The sequence below is a fragment of the Equus caballus genome, chromosome 19, assembly GCF_041296265.1.
Source record: "Equus caballus isolate H_3958 breed thoroughbred chromosome 19, TB-T2T, whole genome shotgun sequence".
Taxonomy (NCBI): Eukaryota; Metazoa; Chordata; class Mammalia; order Perissodactyla; family Equidae; genus Equus; species Equus caballus.
In genome coordinates this window covers 1843392-1857792 of record NC_091702.1, presented here as the reverse complement: position 1 = coordinate 1857792, position 14401 = coordinate 1843392, and positions in this window count along the sequence as shown.

The window sequence follows — 14401 nt, the reverse complement described above, 5'->3', positions numbered from 1 at the left end:
TGGGTCCATACCCCCGCAATCCAGAATCCAAGGTTCCACAATCAGATTTCAGCTCTGGCTGATTCTAGGAAAGCCAATGAGAGCTGCAATAAATGATTGAGAGAGTCTCACCCCTGATCGCCTCTTCTCTAGGACCTTCCTGGAGTCTCTGGCGTCTGACTGAATTCCACAGGTTCTTGGGCGGAGGGTAGGGTGAGGGAGGGACGGCGGGAGGCAGGCCCATGGATATCTTGATATCAGGGGCAAGACTCTGCTGGGTTCTAAGTGCAGATGCCCAACCACCGAGGCAGCACTTAAGGGTAATATATGCCAGGATGTCTGAATGACATCTTCAGCATCCTCAGCCAGGCCTCATCACTGCTCCGTATATTCATCATCTGCAGAGTTATTAACACACATTTATTGAAGCCCGCTTTGTAACAGGCCTGTCCTGGCCCAAGAACACAAGAGGCGTAAGTCATGGATCCTGCCCTTATTCTTGGGACCACATGGAATAAGTCAGATAATATCCCCAAGTTACCTTGCTCCCCATCCTGCATGGCTTCCAGCCTGCTCTCTGTGCTGGACCCTTGTCCACAGGACATAAACTAGTTCATCCATTCCTGTCCTAATGTATAATCTCCCAAACTGGAGATGCTTCATGAAGTATGGAATAGGAGGTCTGGATGCATAGAGTACAGGGTTTCAGATTCCAGATGCCTGGTGTCTCCATTTCAAGAACCAATAAAAGACAAAGTAGAATTAGCCTCATCGTTTGCCCACATCTCTTTTGCCATCTCTGTGCAAGGCATTGCTATGATTCTGCCATGAAAAATATTTAACAAAGTCAAAATACCATCTGCAGAAATTAGCAGGGGGGGGATATTGGGTTTAAGTAGGAACAAGTCATGTGTGCGTGCATTTTGAGAGGTAGAAAAACCAAGAGCATAAATGTAAGATGGAAAGAGAGTGTTGTCGGAGGGAACACAGAGGGGGCAGTTATGAGGTTGGTCTCTGGCTCGCTCTTCTCCTCTCACTGATATAATGCACGTCTTTGGCTTTCTACGTGGACTGGCAAGTTAATATCTCCAACTCAGATACATCCTCAGTGTTCCATATTTGTATATCCAATTGCCTCTTAACACTTTCTCTTAGGTGTTTCAAAATACTCCGAACTGAAGCCATGCTCTTCATGACTCCCTTCCTCAAGTCTGCTTCTCTTTCTGATTTCCCTCTATCGGTGAAGTCACCGTGATCCATTCACTTGCACAAAGCGCAAACTTAGGAATCATTTGTGACATCTCTTTCTCCCTCCATCCCCCATATCCAATTCATCACCAGCCTGTTGACTTTAATTCCTAAAAGTCACTCGAGTCGATCTACTTCTCTTCCACCTCCTGCCAATATGCTAGTCCAAACTGCCATTTCTTTCCTCAAAACTCCCCACAGTCTTCCAGCTGGTCTTCTTGCATGCAGTTTCTTCCTCACCCTGCACCCAGAGGGATTCTCCCCAGATGCGTCTCTGATCACACCATCCTGCCATTGACTCTGTCCTCATAGGGACATACTAAAACTCTTCAGTGGCGGCTCCTTGCTCATATGATAAAGATATGCTCTAGAGCTGGAGACAAAGTGAGCTCCCCCGAGCTGAGCACGGAAGTGGGAGTGGAGGAAGGATCCTTTATCAAGGCCAGGTACGAAGCTGTTACAGCACAAGGAGAAGTGGATGCTGGTCATGGAGAGACAGCAGACATCCACTACAAGGACAGTCTCTCAAGGGAGAGTTTTGTCAAGGAAGAACTTTGCAAGAGATTAACAGGATTTCAAGACCCTGTACAGGTGGGCTGAGATAATGGTTTCAGCAAGAGACTAAGAGACCTTAGAGGCTTAGGGAAAAGCTGACTGAGTGGAATCAGGGCACGTATATCAAGTTTAGGGCAGCGTTAGTAAGACCACACTAGTGGTGAGGCCAAGGCACCTAATATGCATCTGACTGCTGAAGACTTCCAGTTCATGGAGCTATACAGGAGCAGGCTGGGGCTGACAGGAGTCTGGCATGACTTGGTCATACTGAACCTCCGTTGGCTTCTCCCTGCTCAGAAACCATCTGTTCTATAATGTCTTCTAGAATTGAACTGGGATATGATGTTGTACTACCCGATCTCTAATTCCTGGGAGTCAGCCTTGAATCTTTGTTCTTGCCTGAAAATGAGCTCAATTACTCATCGCCAGTCTCCTGGTGTCTCTCTCACCTACCTACCCTGAAGATTTCTTCTTTCTTTCTTGAAGTTGAACTTATATTTCATAATAGGTGCCTCTGTTTAATCCACCGTTTGAAGTGCTGGAGGAGCAAGGAAGGCCAGATGAGTTTCTTCCCTTTCAGCCCATCTTCTGTGTCTCTCTAGAGACATTAAAAAAAAAAAAAGCCAGCTCTCTGTTTAAAAGCCTCCAATTTTCTGCAGACTAAAGTTCAGCCGCTCTAATGTGGCACATGGAATTCTTTGTAACACAGCCTGCATCTTGTAGGGTTTCTTGGTTACAGGCACAGTAACTATCTCTGAATGGTTTAAGCCTTAGAAAGCTCATGGAATGGAAGGCATAGCTGATCAAAGAAGCCTAAGAAAGGACTGGAACCAGCAGACCTCCAATAATCCAGAGAATAGGACTTAAGCGACAATCTCTTCAAGACGCTGTGGCTGGTACAAACCAGCTCCAAGACATTTCCCTCAGCCCCTCCGTTCATGATTTAAATTCCTAAGAACCACCTCCCACCACCATTGTGTGGCTTCTTAGAGGAAATCCCAACCAAGGTGTCCCACGTCCCTTGGGTAAGGAGCAGTGACCTAAGCTCAGCCGGCTTGATTGCGGAGGGCAGCGCCATTCTTAAGCCCATGCAGAAAACATCCCTGCACTGAGTCATCCGCCCTAGAAGTCTCCACTCTAGTCCTTCTCCCATCACGTCTTCCCAGGGGATAAGGAGGCCACAGGCCAAGGGCACTTGCCCACCTCAACCTGCACCCTCTCTTCTGGACCATTCTCTTGGTCACAGAGACCCTGGACTTCCCTGCCCAAGTTGGCTCTTCCCTGGATCTGTCCTCCCGAGGGCACATGGCACATGAAAGCCAGAGGGGATGTAAAGACTGCTGTCCACCCATTTTCACTGTGCAGGTTATGATGTACTCACACACGTACAAAAAGCCACTACAGTGATGGGCAGAGCTGGGAGTAGGAAGAGAAGTGGGGAACAGGCTGAGGGTAGGGATCCGGGAGCCATAAGCCAGGAGCCAGCTCTCCCCATGCTGCTATATTCTGGCAAGAAAATCTGAGAAGCCAGAGGATTCCAAATTTGAACTTGGCCTTCCAGGTCATTATGAAGATAGGAGGATAGTACATATTTTAAATGACACTTTAATAGATTGCTTTATCACTTTCAAATCCCTGGGCATGTGGTATATGGCCCTTCATTTGTACGCTTCCTCTGGGTCCTGCAAGGGTATAGGCAGGTCGGTCAAAGAGCATCAGGATGCTGCTACCCGAGGAAGAGGCCAGTGATGTCCACGTGCTGTTGAGATCCCGTGTTCCCACCCCTGTGTCTAGTGACCCAGCGCCCCGTGACTCAGCTGCCCAGGCCCTGAGCAGACCCTGCAAATGCCGGAGGCTCCCAACTGTCTCCCTGCCTCCACGTTAGCCCCCTGGAGTCCTCTCAGTCAAGCATCCAGAGGTATCTTTAAACATATAATGAATCAAGCCCCTTCCCAGTTTAAAAGCCTACGGTGACCGCTCCCCACCCCCACCTACCCCCCCCAGAGGAAAAGTCAAAATCCTTTCCACATTTCGCAAAGCTTTGCACGACACCTCCCAGCCTCCATCCACCGTCTCTCTGTCCTCTTGCTGACCCACTCCAGCCATGCTGTCCTTCTGGTGGTCGCTGAGACACGTCAAGCTCAGCCCTGCATGGGGTCCTCTGCACCTGCTGTCCTTGTGGCTGGAACATTCTTCCCTTGGTTGTCCCCATGGCTAGCTCTTTCAGCTCCTTCAGCTCTCTGTTTATGCTACTTCCTAGCACAATCTTCTCTGGTGACCCCAACTAAAATAGGGGGCCCCGTTCCCACCGCAGCATCTCCCACCTCCTTTCCCTGCATTATTCTCCACACAGCACTCCCTGTCACACTATGCGTCTTGATTGTTTCTTGCACGTTATCTATCTAGACAGACTAGAAGAGAAGCAACGTGCGGGCAGGGACCTTTGTCTGTCTGTTCCCTGCTGTCTCTCCAGCACCTGGAACACTCCTGAGCTCAGAGGTGACACTCCACAAATGTTTGTTGAGTGAATAATGGGATGAATGAATGAAAGCATACATGCCATGCCCCTGAGCCCCTGCATATGGTCCCCTCTCTGTCTGGGATGCCACCATCATCTTCTCCTTCAAGGCCTAGCTCAGCATTACCCTATCTCTGCGGCACCTCCTCCTCTCCATCCCACCCCAGCAGCATTGTTTTTGGTTCCCCCATCATGCTTTACACATACTTCTCTAATAATACTCACTACATTCAATTATTGTCTGGTGGTTTTTTTTCTTTTAAAAGATGTACATAAGCAGTACATGAATACATTCACTTTATTAAATATTCAAACAAAATAGTAAGTGAAAGATCTCCTCTAGGCTACTCTCAAAATCTACCTTTCCTTTCCAGAAGTAATCTTGTCTGGGAATTTACATACACATACATGGATAAAAAAGTAAAGTTTTGTTTTGAGTGTGCATGTTTGTGCTTTATTATACCTATGTTCTGGCATTTTCTATGATTTGCATCTTTGACACAGAGTACTTTGTGTGATTGTCTGTTTTGTACCTGTATGCATTTAAATCACTTTAAAAAATAATTTAGCATTGAATTAGATAGAATGAAGGCATGAAGATTTAGTTGGCCATTCCCCATCTTATGGGTATTTAGATGGTTCACATTGCTGCAGCCATGCCACAGTGAAAGTTCCTACACAGGTCTGTTAGAGCATATGTGTTTCTCCAGACTACATACCTAGAAGGGAAATAGAGGATTTGAAAAGTGTGCAGATTTTAACCTGTCAATTCACCCTTTAAAAAGCCTGTAAAAATTATGCTTCTGTGAAGGTGGGATATTTTTAATATTTGCCTATTTGCTGGGAGAAAATGTCTCATTCGAGTTTTGTTTTTCATTTCCCTGATTATTGCTGAAGTTTACATGTTTGTCTATATTTATTAGAATTTAGTTTCTCTTGTGACTCGTTTTTCCATCTTCTTGGCCCGTTTTTCTTTTCTCTTGCTGTCACTATCTTACGTGCCTGTTTGTTTTACTTGACTGTGAGCTCCTTCAGGTGGTCATCACATCTTATTTATCAAGGTTTCCCCTTCCAGAGCACACAGACAGTGCTTAATGAATGTATATCCAATTGCATTATTGAAGCCATAGGCATTACCCTTTATCATGGTTATCATCATTATCATCCTCCTCATCACCGCCAGTACCATTTATTTAGTCTCACAGGATGCTAAGCCCTGTCTCGGGAGGTGTGCGTATATAGTCTCTCATCTTCCTAATACCTCGCCCAACAAAGTGACTATTGGTAGCTCTGTTTTACAGATAAAGCAGTTGAGACTCATGCAAGTTACACGGGCTGCCCAAGGACACTCAGCCGGATTACGAAGGGAGGGATTATGGAGCAGAGTCTTTTCAGCCTGGTTCCAAAGTATGTGCAGTCTCCCTTAGAGCAATTGGCCTCTTCCTGGCCACGCATTAGAATCACCTGAACAGGCTTTTAAATGATAGCTATATCCAGTCCTACCCCAGGCCAATTGATTCAGAAACTCTGGGACTAGGTCTGGGGAAGTGGTGTTATAAAAATCCCTACATGATTTTGATGTGCAGAAATGGTTGAAAACCTTTGGTCTACATTGGGAGTGAACCAGCTTTTTTTGTAAAGTGCCAGATAGTAAATATTTTAGACTTTGCCTGCCATACAGTCTCTGTGGCAACTATCCACCTTTGCTGTTGTAGGGTCAAAACAGCCAAAGACAAAAATGAACGAACATGACTGTGTTCCAATTGAAACCCATTTACAAAAACAAACGGCAGCCAAATTTGGTCCATGGGCTGTAGTTTGTGGACCCCTAGTCTATATCATAATACTTCGAAGATCTTGGAATTTCGGATTGTCCCAGTCAAACCAGGACATCTGGTCACATTAATTACCTTGCTAAGTCTCAAGGACAGTGGCATGAGAATCTTTGCCCCACCTCAACAGATTCTGCTTCAGTAGGTTGGGGCCTGGGCATCTGCATTTCAACAAGGGATGCAGCTGATTCTGATGTAAGCAGACTTCGTGGGTCCTTACTGCAAGAATCACTGGGCTACCAAAGCATAATGTTCTTGGCAAGTAGCGAAAGCTTGGCTGGAGAAGCAGAACTGGTTCTTATCCAACAATTCTTTAAGCTCATGGATAGACATTTTGTGCGTCCCTGCCTGCCTTATGTTCCAGCATCCTGCCTCCAAGGTTCTGGAACCTTGGGTGCCCCAGCATCACATCTTCCCAGTCTGCACGTTGGCAGAGAAGGAAGCCGTCCTGCCTCTTCATCTCTGAAATTAGTAGAAGACCAAAGTCCTTGTATATTTCAAAATATTGAAGAAGAAAGTGACTGTTTAACCACCTACGTGATAAAACTGATACTGGCATTTATCAGTCTGTGTGTGTGTGTGTGTGTGTGTTTTAATAGTTCAGTAGTTAGAAAATGGAGCCTCCATTTTCCTGTCATCTGCTTTGAAGCTATGTAGTGGGTGAATGCCATCATTTCTGTTTCCGACCTCTTTAGCATCCATTATTTCTCTGTTGTCCACATCTAATAGTCTGGATCCTTTTAGTTGTTGATGGCGCAGCGATTACTGGGGCTGCTGCTTTAGGATGACTTCCAAATGCATCTGAACAGTTGAATTTACTTACTGCTTCCCTCCTGAAAGCTTTTTAGCATGATCCAGCTGGGGTGGTTTCATCGGGAAAACCATTATTTGCGGCTCTCTTTTTTTGAGGGGTAGAAATAAATTTCCCAAAAGGTGAAAGTGGACGCTGTTCATTGTGGATCTGCAATCTTACTTTTTCTTCTCTCTCCTTCTTACATTCCATTTGCACAGTTTTTCTCAGGAATGACTTCTTTCTGGGGAAATGGAATGTTCTAAATGGCACGATTGAGTCAAATCAATGTTTAGAGTGGTTTGGACTTTTAAGCCTTTTGCTGGATTTTGGCAGTATCATTTTATACTGTAAAACCCCTTTTTCCCAGGTAACCTATAATATTCATATTGAACATTATTCACAGCTTTCTAACACCCCCTCATTTCACTTAGCTATCAGCTAAGCAAATAGTGCTCAAGAGTTAAAAATATGCTATTCTTCCTCTACAGCACATGCACTTTTATGTGAAAGGGGAACCGCTCTGTGTTCCTAATCTCTATATACATATCTATCTGTGCATGTAGTAGCTTTCAACACTGTAATTAGACACAGAAACCACACCGTACCAACACAGTGCACACATGCAGGTTTATAGAGCAGCTGTGACAAGTATATAATATGGTAAGACACCTTTTCACCAGCTGGGACAAATTCTAGAGTATACAAGGAGAGTTTCAAATGAAAATTAGGTAGAAGAATCTGAACTATTTCATGCAGGAGGACTGCACAGATGAAAATATCTAGGACGCCTCTCTGGAAGAGTGTATTTGAGAGGCAATGTGCAATACTGGAAGGCTGATAGCTCAAGGAGTCCAATCCTCTTGGATTTAAATCCCAGCCAAGGTGCTGTGTGATCTTGGGGAGGTTGCTTTACCTCTCTGAGACTCAAGTACCCTGTTACGTCACAGAGATAGTAGCAGCACGTTTACCTCATGGGGCTGGTGTGAGGATTAAGTGAGGTAACAAATGTCAGGCTGCAGACACACTTTCATCATCTGAGGATCGGAACCACAGTGTGGTGATGAAAATGAAAGGAGATACGTCATCATTACAACAGAACTCTCTGGAATATGCCCCTCCCTGCCACACACACAGCAAATATGAGTCTCTTTTGTGAACTGTCAATGTTAATAGCATCCACATTTACTCAGCTACCCTCATAAAAAAATTAGAAGCTACACTTAAATGGTTTCTCTCTCCTCCTACCTGTCCCCTTCTTCTCGTGCCTGATCCCCCATGGTCACTTGGTACCAAATTGTGCCATTCAGCCTCCGAAATAACTTTCTAATTCGGTCTCCTCAGCTTCATCCTCCCTGTCACTGCCTCAGTTCAGACCCTTATTGTCTTTTGTCTGGATTAATGCAAGAACCTCTTAACCAATTTCAGTATCTTCGGCTTGGATCCTCCATGATCCATTAGTAGCCCCATTTTACAGATTAGAAAATTGAGACAGAGAGAGGTTCAATCAAGAGCCCCAAATCACACAGCTGGTAAGTGGTATTATAGGGATTCCAACCTCAGCAGCCTGGCTCTAGGATCTCTGCCCTTTCCTGCCTTGGAGCTTGGTGCAGTGCATTATTTGGTTGTGGAAATCGGCAGTACCTCCTACGTCTGGTAATTGCCTGGAGTGAGTCCTGTTTCCCCCTCACCAGATGTTTCCTTAGAGCTGCTCTAAGTGATACATCGATCCTGCATGAGCTCCAAGGAGCAGCCAAGCCATTCTGCAGGAAGAAAGCGGGTGAAGGAGGAACAGGCAGAAATGTACAAATGAGTTCTGGTGGGAGACCATCAGTGCATCGTGGATGCTGTCCAGAGGCTGACGTGGGCCACGTATAAAAAGAAGAGGCTGAACTAGGGATGGAGAAAGTAGGGATTCAGGTCCATTTCAGCATTTCAGGAGTCTGGTCCAGTGGGTGGGGCCTGGCACGAAGAACTGCCAGGGGGGATGATGCTGGGATTCTGGCAGTATCAGAGGCTGCTGGTTTAGAGCAGGATCGCAGGCAGACGTGATGCTGTGGTACCACAGGGACAGATCATCCATGTTCCCGTGAAGCCACAGCCACTCTGAAGCCGGGGCCAGGGCTTTCCCACGCCCTGTGGTCGTAGGCACTAGAGTGGCAGGAAAAGTAAACTGAGAAACTACAAGTTTCTCCTTGTAGAAACCTTACTCATTCTTTAAAGCTCACTTAAAAATTAATATTTATCTAAGGAATCCATACTTGTGCCTTTAAAATCAAATAGTACTGAAGGCTTTATAAAGGACCGTGACAGGCCCTCCCCAACCTCACAACCCCAGTCCTTTCTATCCCCCCAGTTCCATTCCCCATGGAAACCACTTGAGCCATTTCTATCCTAGCTGTTCTTGTGTTTACCTCCATTTATATAACTAGTACGAATACTTGTATTTAAAAGTAATTTTAAAATATTAGACACTAACTTCTTGCCGTGGTAGATAAAATTTGAGTAGGTAAAATTGCAGGTGGATGAAATTTGGTCCACACCCCATTCCCCTCTTCACTCTTCTCAGTCTGTCCTCACTTAAATCTTTATTCATGCAAAGTTCATCTTGGCATGGAAGGTGACCCCTTTCCTGGAACGTGTTCAGAGACTGCTCCTCCCCTGCTCCCACAGAGCTGTGTATCTCTCTTAGTGCACTGTTCCCCTTGCCCTTCCACGTTGGGGTTATCTATAGAACAGGTCACACAGCTGTGGTCTTTACTGCTGTGTGCCCGATATTGGTAAACCCTGCTCTTCTTCCCTGTCCCTAGCCATCTCTATATCTTTCTGCTTTGCCAGTCTCTGGGTGGGGGGAAACCAAAGTGGGTACTTCCTGTGTGCCCTGAAAGGCTGGGACGCCGGTCGTTCACTCTGCTCTCTCTTTCCCTGAAAGGAGAGCTCTTTCTAGCTGAGGAGTTCCCTCTTAGCACTGAGTAATGCCAGCTTAAAGGACGGGGTGATGCAGGCAAAATGAAGCTGTTCTTCTTTCTCTTTATGTGTGGTTATTCTCACATTTTTTGTTCCGCTATGTTGCTAAAGTTTCTTAAGAGGGCTTTAGAGCTCTCCCAGAACTCTTTTTGATCATGGGTAGGTAGCAGTCTAATTGTTGATCTTTCTGGGAGGACAGAGGCTAACATCTCCTACTCCCCCATCTTGGTGACATCACTCACTAACACATCGTTAAGGCTTTTTCATTTATATTCATGAGGGATAGTGGTCTTGTCTTTGCATGTGATGTCTTCACTTGCCATTGAAATTAAGGTGACTCTGGCCTAATAGAATGATGTGAGACCAGCTCTCTCCTTCTAATATTTTCTGAAATAGATGGTGGGAGATTGGGATTATTTTCTCCATTAATAGTCAATGGAATTCACCAGTTGAGTCATCTGAATCTGGGCTTTTCTTCCCTGAAAGGGTTTTAATTAGTAATTTAACTTTCTTGTTTGTTACAGATCTATGGAGATTTTCTATTTCTCTTTGAGTCAGTTTTGGAAATTTGGATCTAAGAATTTGCCAATATCTTATAAATTGTCTAATTTGTGGCATAAAGTTGTTCATAATATTCTCTTATAATCCTTTAATTTCTCTGTGGGTGTCCCTTTCTAATTTCTGATTTTGGTAAATTCTATCTTCTCTCTTCCTTGGGGATGCTAGCTAAGGGATTGTCAACTTTATGTGGTAAACAGCCAATTTCTGGTTTTATTGATGTTTGTGTTTTGTATTTCACAGACATGTGTTCTAATCTTTTGTATTTCCTTTCTTTTGCTTGTTTTCAGTTTGGTTTATTTTCCTTTCTTTCCTTTCTTAGGGTAGGAACTTAAATTATTGATTTGAGACTTTCCTCTCTTCCACTATAGGTGTTTAATACTCTAAATTTCTCTCTAAGTACTGCTTTAGGCACATCCCATAGACTTTGATATTCTATTTTTTAAATTTTCATTCACTTCAAAGTACTTTCAAATTTTGTTCCCAATTTATTCTTTGACTCATATGTTATTCAGATGGGTGTCATTTAAGTTCCAAATGTTTGTGGATATCCCAGATATATTCCATTCTTGATAGCTCACATTCCATTGTGGTTGGAGAACGTATTTTATATAATTTCATTCTTGCTAAATCTGTGGAATTTATTTTATGGCTGAGTACACGGTCTATCCTGGAGCATGTTCCATGTGGTATTGAAAAGAATGTGTGTTTTGTAGTCATTGAGTGCAGTGATCTATACACGTCACTTAATTTAATTTGGTTGATAGTGCTGTTCAAGTCTTGTATAACCTTGCTGATTGTCTTTCCTCTTTTTAATCCATTATGGACAGGAGGCAGTTGAAATTTCCAAGTATTGTTGAATTGTCTCTTTCTCCTTTCGTTTCCGTCAAATTTTACTTCACGTATCTTGAAGCTCTGTTGTTACATTTGTAAGCATTGATAATTTTTATATCTTTCTGATTTAATGACATTTTGTCATTTGGATATGTCCCTCTTTGCTTCTAATAATATTTCTTGTTTTAAAATCTACATTGTCCAGTATTAACACAACCCTCCAGCAATCTTTTGGTAACTATTTGTGTGATGCGTCTTTTCCATCCTTCTAGTTTCAACTTCTGTTTGTCTTTGAATCTAAGATGTGTCTTTTGTAGATCACGTATAGTTGGATCTTGCTTTATTATTCATTTTCCCAATCTCTGTCTTCTAATTGTTTTTTTTAGACCATTCACATTTAGTGCAGTTATTGATAGGATCAGAGTTACATTTGCCATTTTGCTATTTGTTTTCTTTGTCTTCAGGCTTTTTTCTTCTCTGTCCTTCCTTTATTAACTTCTTTTGTGCTAAATAAATCTTTCAGTATATCATTTTAATTCCTCTATTGAATATTTTTTACTGTTTTTGAGCTATTTTCCTAGTGTCTGTGGTAGGGATTCCAATATGCATTTTAACTGACTATGGTCTATTTCAAACGAATATTAACTTAATTCCTATGAAATATAGAATGTTTCCTCCAATGTAACTCTGTTACTTTCCCCTCTTGTGCTCTTGTTTTTATATATATTATATCTATATATGTTACAAAACCAGTACTAGAATGTTACAATTATTTCTTTGTACAATCTCATGTCTTTTAAAGAATTTAACAGAAGAAATGAGAAAATATATTTATAGATTCTTTTTTTTAAAACCCAGAAATTTATTACTTCTGGCTCTCTTAATTTCTTCCAGCTGATTCGAGGTACTGTCTGATGTCATTTTCTTCCAGCCCAAAGAATTTCCTTTAGTATTTCTCACAATTCAGTTCTGATATCAAGAAATTCTTCCAGTCCTTTTAAATTTAAGAATGTCCTTATTTCACCTTTATAATTAGTGGATAGTCTTGCTGGATAAAAAAATTCTTCATTACCATTTTTTCTTTCAGTATTTTGAATATGCCATTTCACTGCCTTTTAGGGTCTATTTTCTCTGATGAGCAGTTAGATATTATTTATGTTGATGCTCTCCTGTACATGTTCAGTTGTTTTTCTCTTTCTTCTTTTAAGATTTTCTCTTTGTGTGTGGCTTCCAACAGTTTGACTATGATGTGTCTAGGTAAAACTATATCTTTGTATTTATCCTACTTGGAGTTCAGTAAGCTTCTTGGATGCGTAAATTAACATTGTTTCATCAACTTTGGGAAGTTTTGGACATTATTTCTTCAAACAATTACAATAACTATTAGATCCACAATTTGAGGAGGTGTATTACATGAGATTTGGGACATTTACTGGGAAAGTCTAGGAACCTGGTAATTGGAATGATTACATGTATTTGGATTCACATATAGCTGAACTCATTGGGCACAATGAGTCTCCCTTGATTTCATAAGCAGTTGTTTCTCCCTGTGTGAGGCTGTTCCTTCATTGCTGGTATTCAACTATAGGATGAATCTCAAAATCATTATCCTGAGTGAAAAAAAAGCCACACAAAAATACACTGTATGATTCCTTTTGCATGAAACCCTAAAAAGATAAAACTAATCTAATATTGACAGGTGTAGAGAGAAACAGTTCCCAGATGGAGGTGTCTGAACAGTTTGAAAAGTGATCCAATATACTGGGGCTCTCAATAGATTGCCTCAATTACTCACTCAGATAAGGTTTGAATACAAGAATATCTTCAAGAGGGACATTATGTTCCTCAATATTTTATAAAATGATCACTAGCCATATGAGGGTGAATGCCGGGTAAGTACACCTCCCCCAATTACTGCGAGGATGGATCAGTGTGAGGTCAAGATTAAGGTGAAGAAATTGTATTCCTTCACTTACATGGATTTACCGAGCATCTCGGAAGCCCAAAGTTATTATCAGAGGAGAAGGATATGGTCAAACATATACTACTACTTGGTCAGAACAGATGTTCTAAACTCTGTGCACTTTGCCTGGCAGGTGTACACTTGCCTCTGCACAGCTTTGAGGCTTATTAGACAGTTCAAGTTTGTTGTACCTGCCACACACTCTGCAATTTTAAGGCCTTTAAGGTATACTAAAAGTCACTGCTTTGAGGAGCTTAGAAAAAGAAGTGAAGAGTAACTGAATTCTGACAGTGTCTGTCTCACTTCTCTCTCTCTCTCCAAATCCTAAGGGGTGATCCTAGTATAAGTTACCCCTGAAGGAGATACACACTATCCTCAGGCCCTGTCCGAACTTCCTTACTGGCTCCAGGCCCATAATAGGAATAAAAAACCAGCTATGTTCAGAGTAAAATTGCAAGAAATCCAGAAATTAAAAAACCAAAAACACAAAAGGAACTCAAGATCTTGCCCAATAAAGCAGAAACTAGGTAGCACATAAGGGGGTGGATCCTTACCATATTAGATTAGGAAGGATGAATTATGTTTGGATAGGCTCAAATTAATCAATATGAGTATACTCCCTGTGGACTCAGGAGCAGCCCATGTTGCATTTCAAAGCAATGAAATATGTATTTTCTCTAATGGGATACTGACAAATGTTTTTTGAAACTCTTAGAGTGTTTCTCATGTGCAGCCATCTTTTGTGGTGATATGAAGGGATCAGTGGTGGTGGCTCTTTGATCATGAAGTTCATTGAAATGAAATAGATGGGTATTCTACTAAGATGCTTCTTGAGATATATATCTATATACATGTGAAATTCTGGATCTTGTGGGCAGAAAACGAACACAAATCACCACAACAGGGATTTAGATTCTCTTTCTAAATCCTTGATATATCCTACTTTCTAGACAGGAGGCTTTGACTAAAGGGAAGGCTGGGTCCCTTTGACAAAATTCCTCATAACTTGGTCACAAGAATATACAAATAAACATTCCCCAAAAGTCCCCAAGGGAGACCTGTGGCCACATACCCATCAACTCTCCTTCAAACTGGGTTTACAGTGTATGGTGGCATCATTGGAAATTATGGCTGCTACGATTACAGTCTCACTTAGG